This window comes from Salvelinus alpinus, chromosome 7, assembly GCF_045679555.1.
Source record: "Salvelinus alpinus chromosome 7, SLU_Salpinus.1, whole genome shotgun sequence".
NCBI lineage: Eukaryota > Metazoa > Chordata > Actinopteri > Salmoniformes > Salmonidae > Salvelinus > Salvelinus alpinus.
In genome coordinates this window covers 57,741,368-57,763,515 of record NC_092092.1, presented here as the reverse complement: position 1 = coordinate 57,763,515, position 22,148 = coordinate 57,741,368, and the positions used below count along the sequence as shown (strand labels likewise).

Below are 22,148 nucleotides of genomic sequence, written 5' to 3'. Positions count from 1 at the left end.
CTGTTCCGTTCCTCCTTCCATCCCTCCACCCCTCCCTGGGTCTTGTCTCTGGGTTGGACTGTCGGTGTACTTGTGATTAAAGACAATGATACGGACCCGGAGATGAAGAGTGCCAGGAGAACCTATCAGAGAGCACTGGGTGTAAGGTACTACTCTCCTATTTGCTGCTGTTTGAATCAGACACATCTTCATTCTTCTTCCATCCAGCCTGCTTTCACATCCAAGCCCCAGGGAAGTGTCAGAATTGTAGTCCATGTCTTTTGTGTGTGTGTATGTGCACGTTCATTTCCCTGTGTGAGTGTGTGCACGTGTGTGTGTGTGTGTGTGTGTGTGTGTGTGTGTGTGTGTGTGTGTGTGTGTGTGTGTGTGTGTGTGTGTGTGTGTGTGTGTGTGTGTGTGTGTGTGTGTGTGTGTGTGTGTGTGTGTGTGTGTGTGTGTGTGTGTGTGTGTGTGTGAGTGGAGTGTGCAGGTGTGTGTGTGTGTGTGGGCACTTGAGTGTGAGTGTGTGTGTGTGTGTGTGTGAGTGGAGTGTGCAGGTGTGTGTGTGTGTGTGTGTGGGCACTTGAGTGTGTGTGTGTGTGTGTGTGTGTGTGTGAGTGGAGTGTGCAGGTGTGTGTGCAGGTGTGTATGTGTGCGGTAAACATCTTAATGACAGTGCTTAGACACTGAGAACACTAACCCTCCTCCAAGCCTGGCCCAGACACAGACACAGTGTTGGGAATGCTGGCAGATTTCAAGGTAATGTCTTCTTCCAGCTACTTCAGCAGGACATCATCTCATTATGAATGAGAGAGACTGGCTACACCACAGTAAGCTTTATGCATGGATTTGTAATGGTGCTCACATTTGTAACAATGATTTCTCACTGGCTTGCTCTAACTCCTATTTATTCCAGTCATGCATTTTATACAACACTCGAGTAAAATTCAGATTTAACATCACACCAAAATAATACACTCAATGATCACACTTTAAAAAACGTGTTTGTTTTTTCCTCATATTCATTTAGCGGCTGATGTTATTACACCCCTGACAATGGTGAGGAATTCTGCTCTGTCTGTGTCTCCTGTTTTAATCTGGTTGGGTACCTAACACGGCTGTCAGTCACCACCACTCAACATTCATTTTTCACAGTGTGTTACCTTGCATTGACACTAGTTAAAAATAAATATTTTAGGGCCTCCCGAGTGGCGCAGTGGTCTAAGGTACTGCATCGCAGTGGTCTAAGGCACTGCATCGCAGTGTTCTAAGGTACTGCATCGCAGTGCTAGCTGTGCCACTAGAGTTTCTGGGTTCGAGTTCAGGCTTTGTTGCAACCGGCCGCGACCGGGAGACCCATGAGAAATTGTGGAGAAAAGGGGTAAAATTAAAATTAAAAAATATATATATATTTACCCTATTGCTGCCAATGTAAGGGCTCGATTCAATCCGTTTCGCCGAAGTTCAACGTTATATCGCACTTACAATGTGAAGGTAATTTCCGATTGAGCTGACATGTGCAAAGTTTACTGTGAATGCAGTCTCCACAAGCGCGGGAACATTGCATTTAAACTTAAATCGCGCTATAGCGCTGAACTTCGGCGATACGGCTTGAATCGAGCCCTTAGTCCATCACCCGGTCAACAATGTTATAGCCGGACAACAATGTTATAGCCAGTCAACAATGTTATAGCCAGTCAACACTGGGGCTCGGGCTAGTGGTGTGACTGGGACCAGTGTGGCCCAGATTCCTCTCCTCCACGCCCAGACTGTGGCAGCTCATTCCAAGCCCCACCAGGGGCACCTGGCTCCCCTCCCTCCCTTGGCTGGATCAATGACTAGGGCCATCCCAGCCCAGAGACCAGGGGTCAGCATCAAAAGCCCCCTGCCCACATCCCTGCCACCTGGTGCTCTCTTTCGGACGAGGGGGTACACTTCCACCCCTCCACCCTCTCTGAACAGGCCAGTCTGTGTGGACATGGAGCCAGAACAGGGCCGTCGTGTGATCTCCCGTGCCCCCCTCCCCAGCCACCCCCCACAGGGAGAGGGTGAGGGGTCAACCCCATCAGACCACCACACGACTCACAGAGCCATTTGATGAGGGGATCTGTTTATGATTTCATTATGCCAGTTGAATCCTGATCCTGAGCCCTCCTCAACGTGGCAGTGATTGAGTGGTTGTTTGGAATGTGTTTGTGTCATCTGTGGTCAAAACCTTTATGTTGGAAAATGTTTGTTTTCAGGGATTGGTGGATGTGAAGTGGACCTGGTCATTGAAGGTTGGTAGATGGCTGTTTTCCTCACTTCATTACTGGTTCAAATGAACACATCAACAACATACTGTTATTTATGATACCGTTTATTGGGTCGTCAATAAACGGAAGGGCAGATATGACACCATATTAACCGTTGTGATAATGAATCTGACATGTTTCTGCCATAACACAATGCATGAGTTGGAATCGCAACAGACTTTTGTTTCACTAACTCATGCGGGATAATGTACAGTGTGCCACTACCACAAAGTCCTACCCAGGTACACCACAAGAAAATATTCAGCCATTCTTGAAGGACAATGGAAGTTAAATGCATATGGGTTATTGTTATTAAAATAAACACATTTTTGACATTGATGCCTTCATTACAGTGTTAGACTTTAAAGACTGACTTTACTGACTCTTGGAAGTGTTTTATGGTCATTAAACTTTGATACAACATGAAGACTCAGTTTCTCTGTCACAGATACTGTATATCGTACAGTCTGTCAGTACATCAACTCCATGAATACATATTAATTTGTTTATTGAGCTCTTCTTCCATTTCTTCCCTCCATTCTTTCCTCCAGTGCGTTAGCAGATCCCAGTATGTCCCCTAGTCTTGTGAACAAGGGATGAAAAGGAGAGAAAAAAAGGTCTGATGAGTTTGGCAAAGGGAGGACAGAGGGGGAGACAGATGGCATGAAGTCTGCGTGGCTCTGGCCTGGCGCTAAAATCCTCCTCTCTCACATTCCAACAAATCCTAGCAGGAGGCTGGGGAGTCTGCCACACCACTCAGTGGGTCCACGGGGTTCTCTCTGCATCTCTCTCCCCTGCACCCCCCGTAAGTCCCTGACCAAGGGTGTCAGCCCCCCAATACCATATAACCACACCTATAAATATATTAAAAGGCTACTTCAGGATTTTGCGAAAGAGGCCCTTTATCTACTTGCCCAGAGTCAGAAGAACTAGTGGATACTATTTTTATGTGTCTGTGTCCAGTATGAAGGACGTTCGAGGTAGTTTCGCGAGCCAATGCTAACTAGCGTTAGCGCAATGACTGGAAGTCTATGGGTATCTGCTAGCATAAAGTATCACTTTAAGATGTGTACAGTATATAGTATGATGGGATTTGTGAGTTTATTGGCCTGCTAGATAAGAGACACAGGAGGGTGAGAGATGGAGACCGAGGCGCTGATTGTTAGTATGGAATTGGGCAGAATCGGACCGGGTGTGTGGGATAGAATTGGGAGTGGACCTATCCCCCCACTCTAGTGTCAGATCTCATTGAGTAAACATAGGACCAAAGCATGAAGGCAAAGACTGTAATCCATTTATATGCGAGGAAGAAAACTAAGGAGCTTTTCAATTAGTCTTGTCATCCCCAGCTCCCGATAAGGAGGAAACGCTAGCAAGTTGAGCCTGTCATAGGCCAGACATGCCTCGCTCAGATTGCCTCGTATCCTCCTCAGTCAGTCCGTCAGCGGGCTTAAGTGTAACTGCATAGTAATCACACACAGACAGTATGCCTTACCGCTGGCCCACGGTGACCGCATGACATCTTTATGCATTTCCATTTTTAGGAATGTGCATTGAGGAGCACCGTATAAAAGTACATCAGCAATATGATAATCATGTTTATAATGTCATTTTTGGACTGTACTCTCTCTCTCTCTCTCTCTCTCTCTCTGCACTTTTCCTTCTGCTTGTCCTAATGAGTGGCTCTTCTGAGAATAGAGCGAGCTTTGAAAAGGTCACAGGAGGTTTGAGTATCACATTACTGTTAATGATAATGAAAATAAAAAGAGCAATCCGTGCCAAATCTATCTCTGAGCTTTTGTCCCTCTCCATATGGAATGTGATTTATCTGCAGTTGGTCATATAAATTGCTTTGCATCATTGTAAGGAAGTGTGTATGTCATTATGATACAAAGGCTGTTGTTCATTTGTTGTTCTATGCTAATGTGGAATGTGCCTCAGAGGCTACTATGATGAAAGGTACAGTAGTGAACCATCTGGCTCGTACAGAGAACCGTAGTAGGGGAACCCTTTCATGAACCCTTTTTGGTTCCAGATAGAACCACTTTGGTTCCAGATAGAACCACTTTGGATCCAGATAGAACCACTTTGGTTCCAGATAGAACCGCTTTGGTTTCAGATAGAACCCTTTGGGGTTCCATGTACAATACCAGTCAAAAGTTTGGACACACCTACTCATTCAAGGGTTTTTCTTTATTTTATGCTTTTCCAACAGTCTTGAAGGAGTTCCCACATATGCTGAGCACTTGTTGGCTGCTATTCCTTCACTCCTTCACTTCTTCACTCAACTCATCCCAAACCACAGAGGGTTCTACATGGAACCCAAAAGGGTTATACCTGGAACCAAAAAGGGTTATCCTATGAGGACAACTAAAGAGAGTTTCAATGCAAAATTTCAATGCAAAATTGTCCATAAACTTGTCATAAACACTTGGTTTTTCGTAAGATTCTTAATTGCAGTATAGCCTACTGATAAAGCTGATTCGCATTCAACCACAAAGCCATAATAGCCATTATTATAGATAGATCTGACATTCACAAGTGGATCTGCACTGACTTTCCCTCCCTACAGCACAGGGACAGAGACAGAGGGGTTGGCCGTCCTTCCTCAGTGGCAGGGCAGAGTGGCATCATGACATTACCATCCCCAGGCCCGCTGGCACAGATATCACCCACAGGATGGGAGAGTGGCAGGGTCGATGGCCCCATGTTGGCTCCTGGCTCCGTCCAATTCTGTCCCCTTTGTCCCCCTTGCCCCCTCCATCCCCTCTCTCAGAAAAAAAGGCAAGATGGCTTCCGCCAGTCTCTCAGTGCATTGATCAGAGGCCAGACCTCCATTAGCTAAAGGTCAGTTAAGGCCAGCGGATGGGGTCCTGGATGGGTCCTGTGTGCGTGTCCTTTGGGGGGACCCAGGCCCACTCTCAGGCCCAGCCAGGGAACATGTCCTTGTCACCGGGTTCACAGTGCTCTGTGCCATCCCCGCAGCTCCCCATGGCCAGTGGGAGGATGTCCCCCCTCCCCTCCCTGTGCTTGGTCGATGCATCCAGCAGGCTGCCCCTTTCTACATCTACCTCCATTCTGTTTGATCTCAGCCATTGTCCCTCTCCAAAAATCAAAGACTCATTCCTTCTAATTTTCTCCCTCCAATAGAATGCCACAGTAAATGAGGTGCCTAGCTCCTACTACAGATGATCACAGCGGCACAATTACATCAAATTGCCAGTCCAGACCTGTGGTTTCACATCGCTGAATGGCAGTTTACCTTATAAGCCTGTGAATGAATGGGGTATAATTGTGGTGATAAACAGTGTGGAGGCTGAGTCTGTCGTCGGGTGGGATCCATTTCCTGTGTTGTCAGGGGCACCAGTGATGGAGAGGGCTGAGCTGCACACACAGAGAAAGGCAGATGAGATTATTTGCATACACACACACACACCCTCACGGTCACACACACACACACACACCCTCACTGTCACACACACACACACACACACACACACACACACACACACACACACACACACACACACACACACACACACACACACACACACACACACACACACACACACACACACGATGATTGTCTATAGCTTCTGTCAGGTTGTGTTTTTTTTCCTCCAGCCATGGAGACCTCATCCTGGGAAATCGAGCAATTTCTGATTGAAAACAGTGGCGGTAATTAGAGCACTCACTATTTGTAACCACTTGGCATTACATTAGTATGCAAAGCTGGCAGTCAGCTAATCTGGGGAAAAACGTTTGTTTCCTTAATTGCCCTCTTAGGACAAAAGGAAAGGGAGGGGGGAGAGAATATAGTAGAATGTTAACTTGCTTCTGCTAGAAGGGAGCCTGGTGTGTTCAAGGGATGTGGCTCCCTCAACACAGGGGTCACACATGCTTATAGATTGATAACCAGTGGTTTGGAATATGAACTATTCAATGTGATAATGGGGTCATCTTCCTATCTTGCTCTTTGTATGAAGGCATATGAATCCACCTGGTCTGTGTCAGGCCAGTCGTTCCTGTCCATCCTACCTGCCTCCTCACCCACCGTGGCTTCACTTACATTAGGACGACACTACCTCACACTGCCGAAAGGTTACCCCGTCTTCTCACGCTCATCATCTTCACCGGTCTTTCTCATTCTACCTATTCAGTGTTAGCTCTTTGTAACAGGCTAAGAACATTACCCCTCTCTACTCTACTAATATTACCCCTCTCTACTCTACTAATATTACCTCTCTCTACTAATATTACCCCTCTCTACTCTACTAATATTACCCCTCTCTACTCTACTAATATTACCCCTCTCTACTCTACTAATATTACCCCTCTCTACTCTACTAACATTACCCCTCTCTACTCTACTAACATTACCCCTCTCTACTCTACTAATATTACCCCTCTCTACTCTACTAACATTACCCCTCTCTACTCTACTAATATTACCCCTCTCTACTCTACTAATATTACCCCTCTCTACTCTACTAATATTACCCCTCTCTACTCTACTAATATTACCCCTCTCTACTCTACTAATATTACCCCTCTCTACTCTACTAACATTACCCCTCTCTACTCTACTAATATTACCCCTCTCTACTCTACTAATATTACCCCTCTCTACTCTACTAACATTACCCCTCTCTACTCTACTAATATTACCCCTCTCTACTCTACTAATATTACCCCTCTCTACTCTACTAATATTACCCCTCTCTACTCTACTAATATTACCCCTCTCTACTAATATTACCCCTCTCTACTCTACTAATATTACCCCTCTCTACTAATATTACCCCTCTCTACTCTACTAACATTACCCCTCTCTACTCTACTAATATTACCCCTCTCTACTAATATTACCCCTCTCTACTCTACTAATATTACCCCTCTCTCCTCTACTAATATTACCCCCCTCTACTAATATTACCCCTCTCTACTCTACTAATATTACCCCTCTCTCCTCTACTAATATTACCCCTCTCTCCTCTACTAATATTACCCCTCTCTACTAATATTACACCTCTCTACTCTACTAATATTACCCCTCTCTCTTCTACTAATATTACCCCCCTCTACTAATATTACCCCTCTCTACTCTACTAATATTACCCCTCTCTCCTCTACTAATATTACCCCTCTCTACTAATATTACCCCTCTCTACTCTACTAATATTACCCCTCTCTACTCTACTAATATTACCCCTCTCTACTAATATTACCCCTCTCAATGTCTTTAATATGTTATTATAGTCCCACCCTAATGACTTCATCCCTGCAGGCACCTTTGACTTTAAATTGGTCTTGTGTTAATGTAACCAAATATGTATATAATTACTGTGTAAGAAGTTTGTAAGTTCAAGCAGTTATGAACTACTTGACACTTTAAATATAACGTTTTTGCACGTAGTGATTTTGCAATGGTAAGTACTATGCTGAAGCCTACAATCACCTGTCTGATACAATGTCATGTTATTTCATTCCTCCCCTGTAGGATGACGCCACTGTTTCGTAAAGTGTTGCTGTCAGAGGAGTCCTGCTCTACAATCCCTATTTTATATAAGATGAGTCTCTACTCTCTTCCCAATCATAATGCTATCGTAGCGGCCTCCCGGGTGGCGCAGTGGTCTAAGGCACTGCATCGCAGGCTCTGTCGCAGCCGGACGTGACCGGGAGGCCCATGGGGCAGCGCAGAATTGTCCCAGCGTCGTCCCTGTTAGGGAGGGTTTGGCCGGCAGGGATGTCCTTGTCCCATCGTGCACTAGTGACTCCAGTGGTGGCCTGGGCGCAGTGCACGCTGACCAGGTCGCTAAGTGTACAGTGTTTCCTCTGACACATTGGTGCGGCTGGCTTCCGGGTTGGATGGGCATTGTGTCAAGAAGCAGTGCGGTTTGGTTGGGTTGTGTTTCGGAGGATGCATGGCTATCGACCTTCGCCTCTCCCGAGTCCGTACGGGAGTTGCAGAGACAAGACTGTAACTACTACCAATTGGGGAGAAAAAAGGGGTTACATTTTTTTTTAAATGCTATCGTCTGCTCGCTTTCCCTTCTGCTCCAACCTTTCTCTACTGCAATCAGGGTCCTCCTTCTGCCCAGATTACCTTTAGAGTCTCTCTCTCTCACCTTTATAAGGTACATGCACCTGTACACTGCATTATTGTTACCTTCCCCAGCCTATAAAACCAAAAATTGTCACTTCAACAGGAGGAACTAACAAAGAGTCACTGACAACAACCAAAAGACAGGAAGCAAAACCAAAAAGTGGAGCAAAACAGAAACAGGGGAAGATCAGATAAAGGATTGTCTTTCTAGAAATCAAACAGGGAGAGCCAACTAAAGGTGTTGACCCTCCACATCTCTCAATACAACTGGAGGATTGGGCCAGCCGCTCTTAAATATCACCTGTGCCAGCACAGATGGAAACCCCATTCCAACTAACGAGATGGACCAACCAGCACAGGTGGAACACATACTGACTAACGAGGTGCCACCAATTGGTGAACCCTATGTGCTAAGTACTATACGAGCTACAGTCCAACCTCAAAACATCAATGGAGGAAAAAAAACAATTATCAACAGGGAAGTACACTGTATGCTCTACCATCTCCTCTGTAACAATCTCTCTCACCCATTGGTTGACCTGACATTGGTATTGGTATTTTAAATGATATCATAGTCGCCATCGATAAAAGACAATACTGTGCAGCCGTATTCATCGACCTCACCACATTCTTATTGGCAGACTCAACAGCCTTGGTTCCTCGCCTGGTTCGCCAACTAATTCTCAGTTAGAGTTCAGTGTGTCAAATCAGAGGGCCTGTTTGCAGGACCTCTGGCAGTCTCTATGGGGGGTGCCACAGGGTTCAATTCTCGGGCCGACTCTTTTCTCTGTAATCATCAATGATACATCAGTGATTCTCTGATCTACGCAGACGACACCATTCTGTATACTTCTGGCCCTTCTTTGGACACTATTAACAAACCTCCAGACGAGATTCAATGCCATACAACAGTCCTTCCGTGGCCTCCAACTGCTCATAAATGCAAGCAAAACTAAATGCATGCTCTTCAACCGATCACTGCCCATACCCGCCCGCCCGTCTAGCATCACTACTCTGAACGGTTCTGACTTAGAATATGTGGACCACTACAAATAGCTAGGTGTCTGGTTAGACTGTAAACTCTCCTTCCAGACTCACACTAAGCATCTCCGATCCAAAATTAAATCTAGAATCAGCTTCCTATTTCAAAGCATCCTTCACTCATGCTGCCAAACATACCCTCGTAAAACGGACTATCCTACAGATCCTTGACTTCGGCGATGTCATTTACAAAATAGCCTCCAACACTCTACTCAGCAAATTGGATGTAGTCTATCACAGTGCCATCCGTTTTGTCACCAAAGCCCCATATACTACCCACCACTGTGACCTGTATGCTCTCGTTGGCTGGCCCTCGCTTCATATTCGTCGCCAAACCCACTGGCTCCAGGTCATCTACAAGTCTTTGCTAGGTAAAGCCCCGTCTTATCTCAGCTCACTGGTCACCATAGCAGCACCCACCCGTAGCACGCGTTCCAACAGGTATATTTCACTGGTCACCCCCAAAGCCAATTCCTCCTTTGGCCGCCTTTCCTCCCAGGTCTCTGCTGCCAATGACCGGAACAAATTGCAAAAATCACTGAAGCTGGAGACTCATATCTCCCTCACTAACTTTAAGCATCAGCTGTCAGAGCAGCTTACCGATCATTGCACCTGCACATAGCCCATCTGTAAATAGCCCGGCCAACGCCCTCATCCCCATTATTTTTTTGTTTGTTGCTCCTTTGCACCCCAGTATCCCTACTTGCACATTCATCTTCTGCACATCTATCACTCCAGTGTTTAATTGCTAAATTGTAATTATTTAACCACAATGACCTATTTATTGCCTTATCGCCCTAATCTTACTACATTTGCACAAACTGTATATAGACTTTTCTATTGTGTTTTTGACTGTACATTTGCTTATCCCATGTGTAACTCTGTTGTTTTTGTCGCACTGCTTTAGTTTATCTTGGCCAGGTCGCAGTTGTAAATGAGAACTTGTTCTCAACTGGCCTACCTGGTTAAATAAAGGTGAAATATATATTTTTTTAACTAAAATGGATTGATATTCTCTTCTATTTTATTATGCACTTTTCTTTTGCCCAGTACCACCATGACATATGATGTGCATTTGACAAGAAAAATGTTGACAATCTTCATATACCTTTAATATGGATGGAGAATGATTTTCTGCGATTGCAGGGCTGGAGAATCCACAGCCTGGCAAACTTCATGATCAGATGTTCCGTTGGCTCGTCCTGCACACAAAGTAAAATACAGCCCAATTAACACCGTCTGCAGCCTGGAGTAGACAAAACAATGACAGGATCAAAAATATTGATAGATGTGACTCTTGGTGCATCTTTTCTGGGTTTTGTGGGCTATTTACCTTTTCTGTCAAATATGGTAAATTGATCTGGGCAGTGAGTTGTATGAGGGAACCCATAATGATAAACATGAGTCCATCCAGGATCCATTTTAGACGATTCATTACGCTTCACAGAACAATACATCACGGCAAAACATGCGTCTTGTTATTCATATAGCAGCTCAAATCTACCGTTGTCCTTAATTTGAGCAGTTTTGATGGTTTTATGATTGCAGCTGATTTAAAAACATTGTTTTCAAGTTCAAGCTATGCCTGTATGGGGCCTTCTGACTGGAAGACTAACAGGCACAGAGACAAAATAAATGAATTACTCATAATAGGCTACTTTGTAAAATATGACGATATGCATCAACATAATTTAATTAATTGAAAATGTTTCATGAATATCAACACTGTGTTATGTTGGTCACCATATCAATACATTCTGGTTTACAATTATACTATAGATCAATTTGTAGATCAATATATCTTTACAAATTAGACTTTAACAAAACACACATTCAATCATAAAGGAGGGGTACCACATTATTTCAGTTGGATTGACAATTGACAGGTAAGAGACAGGTTTACAAAGAAGTACTTTTTCTAGTAACAGGCCTAAATTTTAACATTATATGGCCTTCAAATTACGACAGTCATGATCGGATTCGTTTTGAGCATTGGATTCCTGCATCGAAAAACATGGCTGATTAATTACTTGGAAAATGAGCACATACGTCCCTAGAAATGATTATTTTTGTAAAATCAATTCAAATTCGTTAAATATAAAGAAACATGGGCTGTCTTCTTTCCGCAGATCAACTTTTGCACACCTGAAGTCAAGTCCTCATACATCACAGGTGCGCAGGAGAGGAAAAACTGATTTGAAGTGTAATTCGTTCCCATAGCCCGCAAAACAAACACCACATGCAATGTTTCTGTCAACTTTCGTCAAGGCAAGACTTTCTTCTGTTAAACTATTCCATTATCTTACAGCAAATTGTTTTCTACATTTTCTACATTTTAATTGACCTATTCACGCTTCGATAACAATTTCAACCCACTATCTAAATTCAGACGATTTCACAATGAGACCTTTAGGATATTGCCGTTTGACTTTCAAATAGCCTTATTTCGATAAAAGTTAAATTTTTACAGGGTCGTTTGTATTTTGACTTGACAGAAGGGGTGAACCACGAGTTTGACAAAAGATTGAATGAGAGACAATCGTTTACCTTTTTACTTGTTTACTTTTTACATCAATGGAGGGGTGAACGTTGGGTGCGACAGGTGAAGAAAACGAGCTGTTGAGTTTATCCCTTTTTAAATCACTTGGTCTGCTATTTGTTTACATTTGTAATAACTATACAATGCCGAACAACCTATTTAGAATAGAATATTCAGCACATTAGAATAAATATCTCATTCAAGTAAACATTCTAGCTTATTTTGCCATCATATCATCTTGCTAGCCTATCCACACAAAATCGTGTCACGGTATTCTAAGTTGGTTTCAAATCATCCACATAAAATGATAAGAAATGAAGTAATGAGTCATTTATTAGACATACTTTCACTAATTGTGATGTCCTATCACAAATTAATTTCTCAGAGTCTTGCTGCGTTTCAATCATTTTCTGCCACAATCTTATCAGACCTCTATTATAGAAGCAACTAGGCAACTGAAACACAGATGTTTCGGGAAAGTATAAAAAATTGTGATGATAAGAATGTGAAGTTAAATTAGGCTAGAGAAACATACGGATTTGAGGATAGAAAGTGGTTAATTTCCCTCCAGATTTGGTCATTTAATACAAGGCGTGTGACAACCTGTGTACATTCATAGCAAACAAAAATGATGTTTTAGGGAAGGTTAGTGTCAGGTGCGAGAAAATGTACAACTAAAAAGCTAACTTTACCCTGTACAAGATCCCAATTTGAGAACACATTTCTGACACACTTACATAATTTATCCAGTCCCTAGTTCAATATTTGACTTATTTTATTTATGAGTGGTAATTTCATGGCGTCTTTTCAAAAATAATAGATATTACGCTTTTAACTCAATTTAGGCGCACATATTTTAGAAATGGTCTGTAACGAAATAGAATAATCGGGACTCTGAAATTTGTATCGTTCACTTTTAGTGAGCCATCAATCAAACAAATACATGTTCGTCTTTAGGTTTAGGCTATGGCATAAACAAAATAAATACGTTATTAGGCGTTAAAATCGTTTAAAACGTTTCATATCTGACTGCAGACTATTATTCAATAAAATGTCAACTAAAATAGGAAAAATAGGAAAACCCACATTTACAGTTTAGTCATTTAGCTGAAGCTCTTATCCGGAGAGATTTACAGGAGCAATTAGGGTTAAGTGACTTGCTCAAGGGCACATAGACAGATTTTTCACCTAGTCGGCACACACACACACACACACACACACACACACACACACACACACACACACACACACACACACACACACACACACAAACACACTTAATCAGGGCACCTGAGAAAACATTCACACTCATAACTCTCGAACCAATTTCGGGAAACAATTTGCCATCTTATGCATTAGATCCTACTAGCCTATTTATTATTCCACCCCCCTTCTATTCACTATTGCCATTGTTATCGCATTGTTCAACGGTTGTTTCACTGCTCAATATAATTATACACACTGTTTCTATGCTGTAATAACCTAAATAATATTATTGTGAACAATTCCACTAATTGAAATTGAAATGATAGAAAACAAGGTAAAGTCCTTTCCGGGGCCAAACCAGGAAATTACCTTGACATATGGTAATTTCAATTTCTCGGTACAAAAACAAAATGTATGCAGTGTTTCATACCGTTCTACTTTAACGAAGTTTCAAAGGTGAAATCAGAAGTCACGTTTGTATCCACATCACAATCATATTTTTCCAAACACTGAAAACAACTGATATTCAACAATGACAGGTAGGCCTACTTTCTGACGACCTATTTCCGGTTGAAATGTTAGTTATTTAAGTAGTGAATGGATGTAACACTTCCTTAACTTTGTCAGCGAGAGTTAAGGCCAAATGGCTTTGGAGGAGGCTTGAATCAGTCAGTCCCTGTGTGTACACTGAGGTCCAGTGTTCTGGCAACAAAGGGGGGGCTAATCCACGTAATTTACACAATGCATAGGGCCGTGTTTACATGGGATAGAGGAGGGTCTCATCTTTTTTTTTCACCGGACATAAATGTTGAAGAGTTGAAAATTGACCTTTTCTGGGCGATATGTGGAGAACATTTCAGGAGCATTGAATCAATCCCATTGTAACTTTATTTTGGTATATTCTAAAGTGTCCTAAACATTTTCACCCCCGAGGGACGAGCCATGTCCACCAAAACACACCTGTGAATGCAGTCAGCAAGCTAGGCTAAACTATGGCCTATTTTACGGTGTCTATTAATAATTTAAGAGAATAACACCATTTTCCAACTTCGAGATAAATAGACACAATATTTCGTAATATGCTACTATGAAAAATAGATGTTATGCATATTTTAATTGTGAATAAAATATGCTATAAATTGTGTGCAGTGCAATCATCAAAATATCCATCTCTGTTTTCTGAAGTGTGTGACAACTGTTGGCTACTGTAAATTAGCAGCATATTCCAATTTGTCACAGAAAACATTTGTGGGATAAATTGTCGTATCTAATTAAAATCACACAAACGTAACAATCTGAAATATTTTAGGTTTCGTTTAGTCTACAAGTTGCGTTCAGCAGGGGTTTAGCCTAGGCCAAGGCCTACATTATTTCCACAGCCCTTACTGGCCTTTGTAGTGGGTCAGCAATTATTTCAATCTGGATTTTGGTATGATAAACCATAACAGCACTGTTTTTTTTTGTTTTGTTTTCATAGTTCAGCTCATTTCATTTTCTTGAACTAAGAAAAGGCTGTCCGTCTTAGAAATCATTACACTATATGAAATTAGCCATCGGACTATCGGCTATTAAACATTATGGGTCTGCAAAATTGCCAATATAGGAAATCCAATAACAAAGGAAATAATAAATAGGAGTTAGTCCTTAAATAGCCAATTATAACAAATGTTGAATTGGATGGAAAACAATGCGTCATACGTACGAGGAACATGTGTTCATGTTCTAACAAGACAATATTTAGCTATCTCAAAATATGGCATTATTTTATTAGGCCTATAATGTCTCAACAGCTTGAAAAGGCACAGTGTCTGCTCCAATCAAATGCAGAACTTTATGACACCTGCAAGATGTGATAGCATTGATTATCTAAATGGAAACACAATTCACTCAAATGTCTTTCTTCCACTGATGGCAGACATTATAGTATATACTCTTAAAAAGGTTCTGGATAGAACCAAAAAGCTTATTTTGGTTGCTTCATGTGGCACCCCTATAGGTTCTATATAGAACCGTTTTGAAGGGTTATTTCATCAGAACCCCGGGGTTTCTTCTTCAATGAACCAACAATGGCTGAGGTTCTACATGGGATCCCTTGGGGTTCTATATGGAAAAAAATGATGTTCTATTTAGAACCTTAAGGTGTGCCACAGATGAAGCAAGCATAGAACCCTTTATGCTTCTATCCAGAATCTTTTTTTCTAAGAGTATATAACATGGCCAATCGAAACCGTGACCTTTAACTGAATTTGTTCCTTAAACAGTGTAAATATTGATAGTTGCATATAACCCACCATGTCAGGGTAGACCCCAATTGAAGCACTTCTGGTGCATGGCTCTGTCTTTCTGTAAGTTTAGCCTATAACGTATATAGGCTACACATGTGATATCATATCCGTTTTTGTATGACTCACAATTTGGGTTACAAAGGTAAAACGGCTTGCTGTTACATGATATTAAAGCATGTCGTTTCTACAAACGGATTAATTGCTTAATTAATTTAATTAACATATAATACCCCCCCCCCTAAAAGGCAACAACAATTGAACTGTAATTTAGCCTAAATGAAAACATGACAATGTTACATAGCCTGAACTGGCGAAGGACTGACATTGGAAGGAATGGGAAATATATTGCAAACTATTTAACCAAAGAAAAAACCGTCCCTTTCCAGTTTGAAATAATAGCACACCAAACAAATATTTCACCTTCAATCACGTATGGACGTAAACTGGCCGCAATCCTTTATTTAGCCTACAATCAATCATTCGTTTAATTATTTTTTATTAATAAGAGAAATTCCCTAGTTTGACTCACAGCCATTTTTAAATACACTTCACCCCATTTCAGATGTCTGTCTTTGGGGTTCCCTTAATTACGTATTTCACGAAGGGTGGATAATTATTTTGGCACTGTCAGGTAAATTCATACGGTACATTGGAATATTTTTCTTTAATCGCCGCTAATCCCAAGTGTCACGTGGCGCTCAGGTTGCATCTCAGGTGAGCCCCGCGTTGCAGGGCGGCGCGAGGGATGTGTTCCCGCCTTTACAGGCATAAAACACGATTACCAGATCATTATTAATCAAGCCTTTTCTTCATGAAATTGTACATTCCAGTTAAGATGCACGTTATCTAATGAGTGGAGGAGTAAATGGCAAATTGTGACGTTCGTGTACACGAAATAGTTCAACTACTAGCCCATATTTCTTCAATTTCAATGAATAAATCAACAGTATTATGGAATTTGTTTTTTTTTCTCTTCATGGATGCTTTAATTATATCCTTGTGACATGGGAACAGATGAGCTTGTATCACTAGAGTTTGGAATAGCATGACCTGTTTGTTATTTTGAGTTTGACATCTTTGTTTTTATTAGAATATGGCACTTTTGGTGCATAACAGTTAGTGATTACAACATTAACTATTCATTTATGACAGATTTGAGATTTGCTTGGAAAAAGAATTATGTTACTGTTAATGTTGCTTTCTGAGTTTGGAAGTGGTGGATGTTGCCACAGAGCATTGATTAAACAGAATGTTAAGCTTAGACGGTAGCCTAATGATCAACAACCGTTTCTTCAGTAGTTGCAACAGAATATTGCAATGTGCTTGGCACCCCCTGAATTTACTTTCTAAGCATCCTTCATTTGTAGTTGGTAGGAAATGAAAGAGTCAATCTCTGCTCTGGCAGTTCCTGTGTCACTCTCTGCATGAGAGGCCGGGAGAGAACTGTTGAAGCAGATAGCATGCTCAAACCGGATCTCTGGAGACCCTGACATCAAAGAGGACTAAACCTCACATGGAGAGCACTTTAAGCCAGGCACGACTGTGACAACAGAACAACCCAATATGTGAATGTCACTTTTGTCAAAACCGAACACTGACACAAAGACTAGAACTATTTCATGGCAGAAGGTTGAGGAACAGAAACACAGAGATCTGTACTCACAGTCCTACTTCCTTGGGACCTCGGAGATTGATTAAGTTGCTAGGGGAGATGGGTAACTGACAAGTATTTGTCAAAATCATGTTGATGAGAGTGGCTAGTGTCGAGTTTGTTTCTACTCCAGAAGCATCCAAATTGACAAGGCATAGACATAGTCTGAAAGTGTAACGTCTTCTACAGACCCATCAACTGACAAGGACACAGCTTGATCTTGAAGCTGATAAATTCTCAAGCCAACGGCAAGATTTTTCTCTGATAACAACACTTTATTTTGTAAAAACTCTAAATTGTCAAGTTGTTCTTTGCATTGCAAGTCCCCTTTCCCATCTGAATCCTGATGGATTGAGTGGGGCAACTAAACCTACAATAAAACATAGTGTTCTATCTAATCCTGGGTTTAAACTCTGAAGTTAGTCTTGACCTTTCCCAATCTTCAGTTGGGAGCAGTCAAGGAAGTGTCTCTAAACTCAATCCTGGTTTCTCTAGTCCTAATAGGCCGTTTCAACAGGTCTAATACTTGAGCTTGTATTCTGACACTATTTCCAAGATGAAATCTGATACCCAAAGCCCTTTCGTCTTCAAAGTAGTCTCCTGTTGTGCTTTGTGACCACAATAGTATCAGTCTCATATGTTCAAAGCCCCATCCCTGTGTTAGCTTTCAGTTGCTGTCTATACATCTCTCTTGAAAATACATTTCAGACTTTGAAGGCTGGCCTGAAAACACTAGTGAAAATTATAAGAAATGTAAAAACTTTCAATGAGTATCACAGTTGATTAAGATTCCAGCTGTGTAGGCTACACATCAAAACCAACGTTAAGATTCAAATTTAGAGGAAAACAGTCCAAAAAAAACTAATGTCAATTGATTTGGGGGGTGATCTTTGCAAGTTTCCTCAGTATAGTAGTATTGATTAAATACTTTTGAACTATTAATAATTTAAAGCTATAATCCAGAGCGCTTTAAGGCCACAGTAACCAGCATGCACTATAATCTCTGCATCAGAGGAATTATCCATTGAAATGCAGATGTTTTATTGAGCAAAGTGATGGATATACCATCAGATGTTAGGCTTTTACATTTTTTTTTATTTGCATCAATATAATCACGTGATTCCTCTTGTTACATAACGGCACAACGGATTAATATGAAGTATAAGGCTATTTGGTGTCTGGATAAATGAAAAGCCCACCAAATTCCTAGCAGAGAGATCTGACCTAGACAAAAGCAAGCGGAAAAGCTGCAGATCAACGAATACCAAGTGATTGGGAACGTTCGACTGACAATGATCAGATGAAAAGAGCGGCGATCTCAATAAACTTGTCATTCAGCCTTTCAAGGTTCAATCATATCTGAGGTGTTTTGCATAACTATGAGGTCCACATTTCTAATCCTCAAAGGGTCTTGGTGCTACTTGGCTTTGCACTGTAGTCATTCAAGGTCACAACCCGGCAGGAAATATGGGCTGCCATAGCAACACAAAGATGGCTTCTGAAGGCTTAGCATAATTCTTCCCTAATAGAAAAATAACAGCGCCAAATCCCGTCCTTAGTGAACTGGGTTATTTGATGGAGGCAGACTCCCACCTGTGAAGCACATAGTCACCACACTAATGTGCTAGACCACTAGGAGATGAAAAAGGTCCATCTTTGAAAAGGGGGTGGGGATGGGGGGCCTCGGACCAAGCCAAATTCTTTCTCTTCTCTTCTGCTGAAAACAACCCACAGTATGTCTCAGACTAGCTTGAGCTCTTTGAGAGCAGAACATATGAGCTGCCAAATGAATTGTAGTCTCTAAATAATACTCATCTTTGAAGAGCTTATGCGTCTCTCTTTCTGTGAAAACCAGTGGAGAAAAAACTGCTCACATTGGCAGCAAACCTCAAGAGATGTTTTATTTTCATTTGTAGAATGATTGAACACAGCCCACATCACAAACTACATTAAAAGATGAGCAATATTTGAAAACTTTTCTCACAAATATATTTATGATATTCTGAGAGTTTTAGTTGTATTCTCTAGAAGGAGGATGTCTTAATGGACTACCATGGGTCCCTATAGATTCTTATGTCTTCACTCAGAATCCCGGCGAGCTCATTAAACACACTGAAACAAACAGAATAGACTATAACCTTAAGAAAGCAGGAGACCAACCAACCAGAGCAAGGAATGCGCCTTTGCACTCTAGTTGCGATGAAAGGGAGCTGCAGTGAGCTTAAGGGATGTTTTTGTATGCATGCTTGTGCACCTGTGTCACAGTGTGTGTCTGTGTGTGTGTGTGTGTGTGGTAGGGAGGAGAGGAAGAGTGTAGTGTGGAATAGACCGTCAGGTCATTTAGTCGTGTGATCTCTATCTGCCTTGTAACCCCCCCAACACCCCTCTTTGTTGCCTAATACCCAGGAGATGGATTCTTGTCAGTGTGTGAATCACATCAAGATGATGGGAGCTTGGGAGAGGATAAATGACCGCCACACTTTAGAGTGCGAGGCTTGTATCAGCCACTACAGCAGTGCAGACTGCTTTTAGAATCACACATGAGTAACAGAGCTCCAGCAATGTTGCAGCCATGGTGATCGAGCCCAAAATCGAAAGCTTTATGAAATCATTACGGTCAAGAATGGGATATGATAATCAAATCCTAGCAGCTGAACATGATTTCCTATAAGGGTCCTATAGTATGGTGCTGTTTTCTGTCTGTGTAATACAGATGCTTACAGATAGGGGATGTAGTAGTTGGATACGTGACTCATTCTGCTAGTGCTTGGCTACCTGAGTCAGCCATTTTTAGCCTCAAAGGATTTCTGTTTGTTCACTGTAATCTCCAGTTGGAGCCCTTCTTTTCACTGTCTCTGGCGTAGTCACTCTACTATCTCACTGTCTGTCTGTCTGTGGCGTATGCCTGCTGCTTGTCTTATTACGGGGTGTTTTAAGGATATTTCAGCCTGCCAGGACAAAGAAACCCGCCACCTCATTCCCCGGCTATGGATAATCTTCTTTCATTGTGAGGGATGCTTTTCTATTTGACGGTGCTTAATAGTATCTCAGGTCGACATAGTGACACCACAGAATCAGAGGGAGATAATCATTATATTGTAATGTGCTTTCAGCCTCCTCGCGAGAAATAGCCGGAATGCTTCTGGGCTTGCTGTTGCCTAATGCTTCTATCAATAACAGAATCACTGAATGCTCAGGCACTTTCAAATTGTGATATCTATCAAATGTTTCTACCCTTTTCTTAATCTAACATCAGCATTTCTGGTTGCAATGAGCTTATGTGTGGCTTATTAATAGCCTTTGTTAAGCAAAGGAGCATGCAGCCTTCATTGCTTTTTTATCAATACATCTTTCAGCTGTTGGGCACATATGCAAAATGTACACGTTCATAATCATTTTTTCTAAATCTATCTTTTATCATTTGTGTTATGGATTCTTTGTGCATCATAGGCATACAGTGCATTACCATTAAAAACAATGTAGATGCTCTTTTCTCTGCTACCAGGGTTTCCACCATTGTTGCCCATAGATCCCTCTTTATGAACCCCTGTCTGCATTCTTGACGCTCACCCCGTATTGTGGGTTGATTTGGCTTGGCTTGGTGATTGACCAACGAGAGGCCAGACTCCTCCGCTGTTCCCTGAAGGGAATCCCACCGAATCTCTCCCAAAACCTTTTACACCGGGCACCTTTCCACTTCAAAGCACTGCCCCTCTTCAGGACTCACGTCTCCAGGAAAGAATGGCCTCGGCTGAGATACAGACACTGCTGGTCTAATTTGCCTTGCCTGCACATCCCTCCCCCCTGGGACCGGGTCATATCCGAGACTGAAGCGGCTATCTGATGAGATCACACGGAGAGGGTGCAGGAACGTAAAGGCGAGGAGTTACTGCATATCCTACCAGGAGCCTCCAAAGGGTTCTATTAAAACGCGTTCAATATGCAGGTCAGGGCTTTCAAAGTACTGGGCACCCTCTAACCCCGGCAAACTCAAAGGGTATTGGTGCATGCTCAATGATGGGAATCTGGACCCCATTAATATAATGAGTCCAGGGTATTAGTATTCCAAAGCCAACTGTGAAGTCTCTCTCTCTTTTTTCATCTCTGGTAGAGTTTTTAAGGAGTGATCTGCCAACTTGGGAGTGACAAAGGAGAGCAGGGAGAGAGAGAGGTGCTTGCTTCTAATCTGAGATCAATTTCCAGCTGTCAGTCCTCAGAGGGCAATTTCCAACAGTTAGGACCTCTTTGTCAGAGCGTAAAACACAGACAAGCAACGCAGAGTGGAACATTTACTGTCATCAGAAGAAAGCTCTCCCTGCTTTTTACCTTTTCCTCAGACCTGTTAATGTTTCTAAAGAGTGATAAAAAGAGCAACTAGAAGAACGTAGTGGGTGATGGGAGACATATTTGCATAATTTGACCCTGGCTCTGGTTACTGAGCTAGAGTTGTGAGCGTCCACTATTTTGTTTTTCGCGAAACAAAACAAAGCGGGACTATGTTAGGGAGAAACTCGTCTCAGCAACATCGTGTAGCTAAGCAGTCCGCCCCTTGACAGAGTAAATCTAAGTGAGAGCGGGTTAGACAGCTAAGTCCTGCATGGCGGGAAGGTTGACGTGCGTCTGACAGTCACCTGTAAGACATTAGGGAGACAGTGGAGTGGTGGAGTGTGCCGGGGTCCTTCAACCAGGAAGCAGCAGCTGCTGGAGCTAATTAAAGGCAAAGTAACATAGCCCTGCTCAGACCCACTTCAAACACTCTTCTGCATGCAAGCCTGGAGTCCCATCTCTGGGGTGTCGGGGCCTGTCAGGGGCCCTCTGTGACCTGCTGCAGCCGCATGCTGGGCCCCGGGTCTGACCTGAGGACCGGGGGGTGAGCCCGTGAGGGACAGGGGCACTGTGGGGTGCACCTGGGCCAGACTTACCTGTGCCTGGGTGTCTGCATGGCGGAGCGTGGCATGTGGCTGTGTGGGCGTCGGTAAGGGGACTCCAACCTGCACAACAAAGAGAGAGAGGGGGCATAGGTGAAAGGTCAGGAGGAGAGGGGAGG

General features: G+C 42.5%; 2 long non-coding RNA genes across 4 annotated transcripts in view; one reads left to right on the top strand and one right to left on the bottom strand.

The window, feature by feature from the left end:
* Positions 1-22,148, top strand: part of LOC139581305 (uncharacterized) — a 244,252-nt gene that overhangs the window by 121,068 nt on the left and 101,036 nt on the right. The window lies entirely within an intron of this gene.
* Positions 2,321-22,148, bottom strand: part of LOC139581302 (uncharacterized) — a 31,539-nt gene continuing 11,711 nt past the window's right edge. Inside the window, exons 2-5 of one of the 2 annotated variants that reach the window (XR_011676193.1) lie at positions 22,024-22,092; positions 10,529-10,622; positions 5,536-5,657; positions 2,321-2,850 (exon numbers count right to left, since the gene is read on the bottom strand). This is a non-coding gene — a long non-coding RNA (uncharacterized lncRNA). Of the gene's footprint in view, positions 2,856-5,535; positions 5,658-10,528; positions 10,623-22,023; positions 22,093-22,148 lie in introns of both variants that reach the window. The other variant, XR_011676194.1, reaches the window with a different exon arrangement.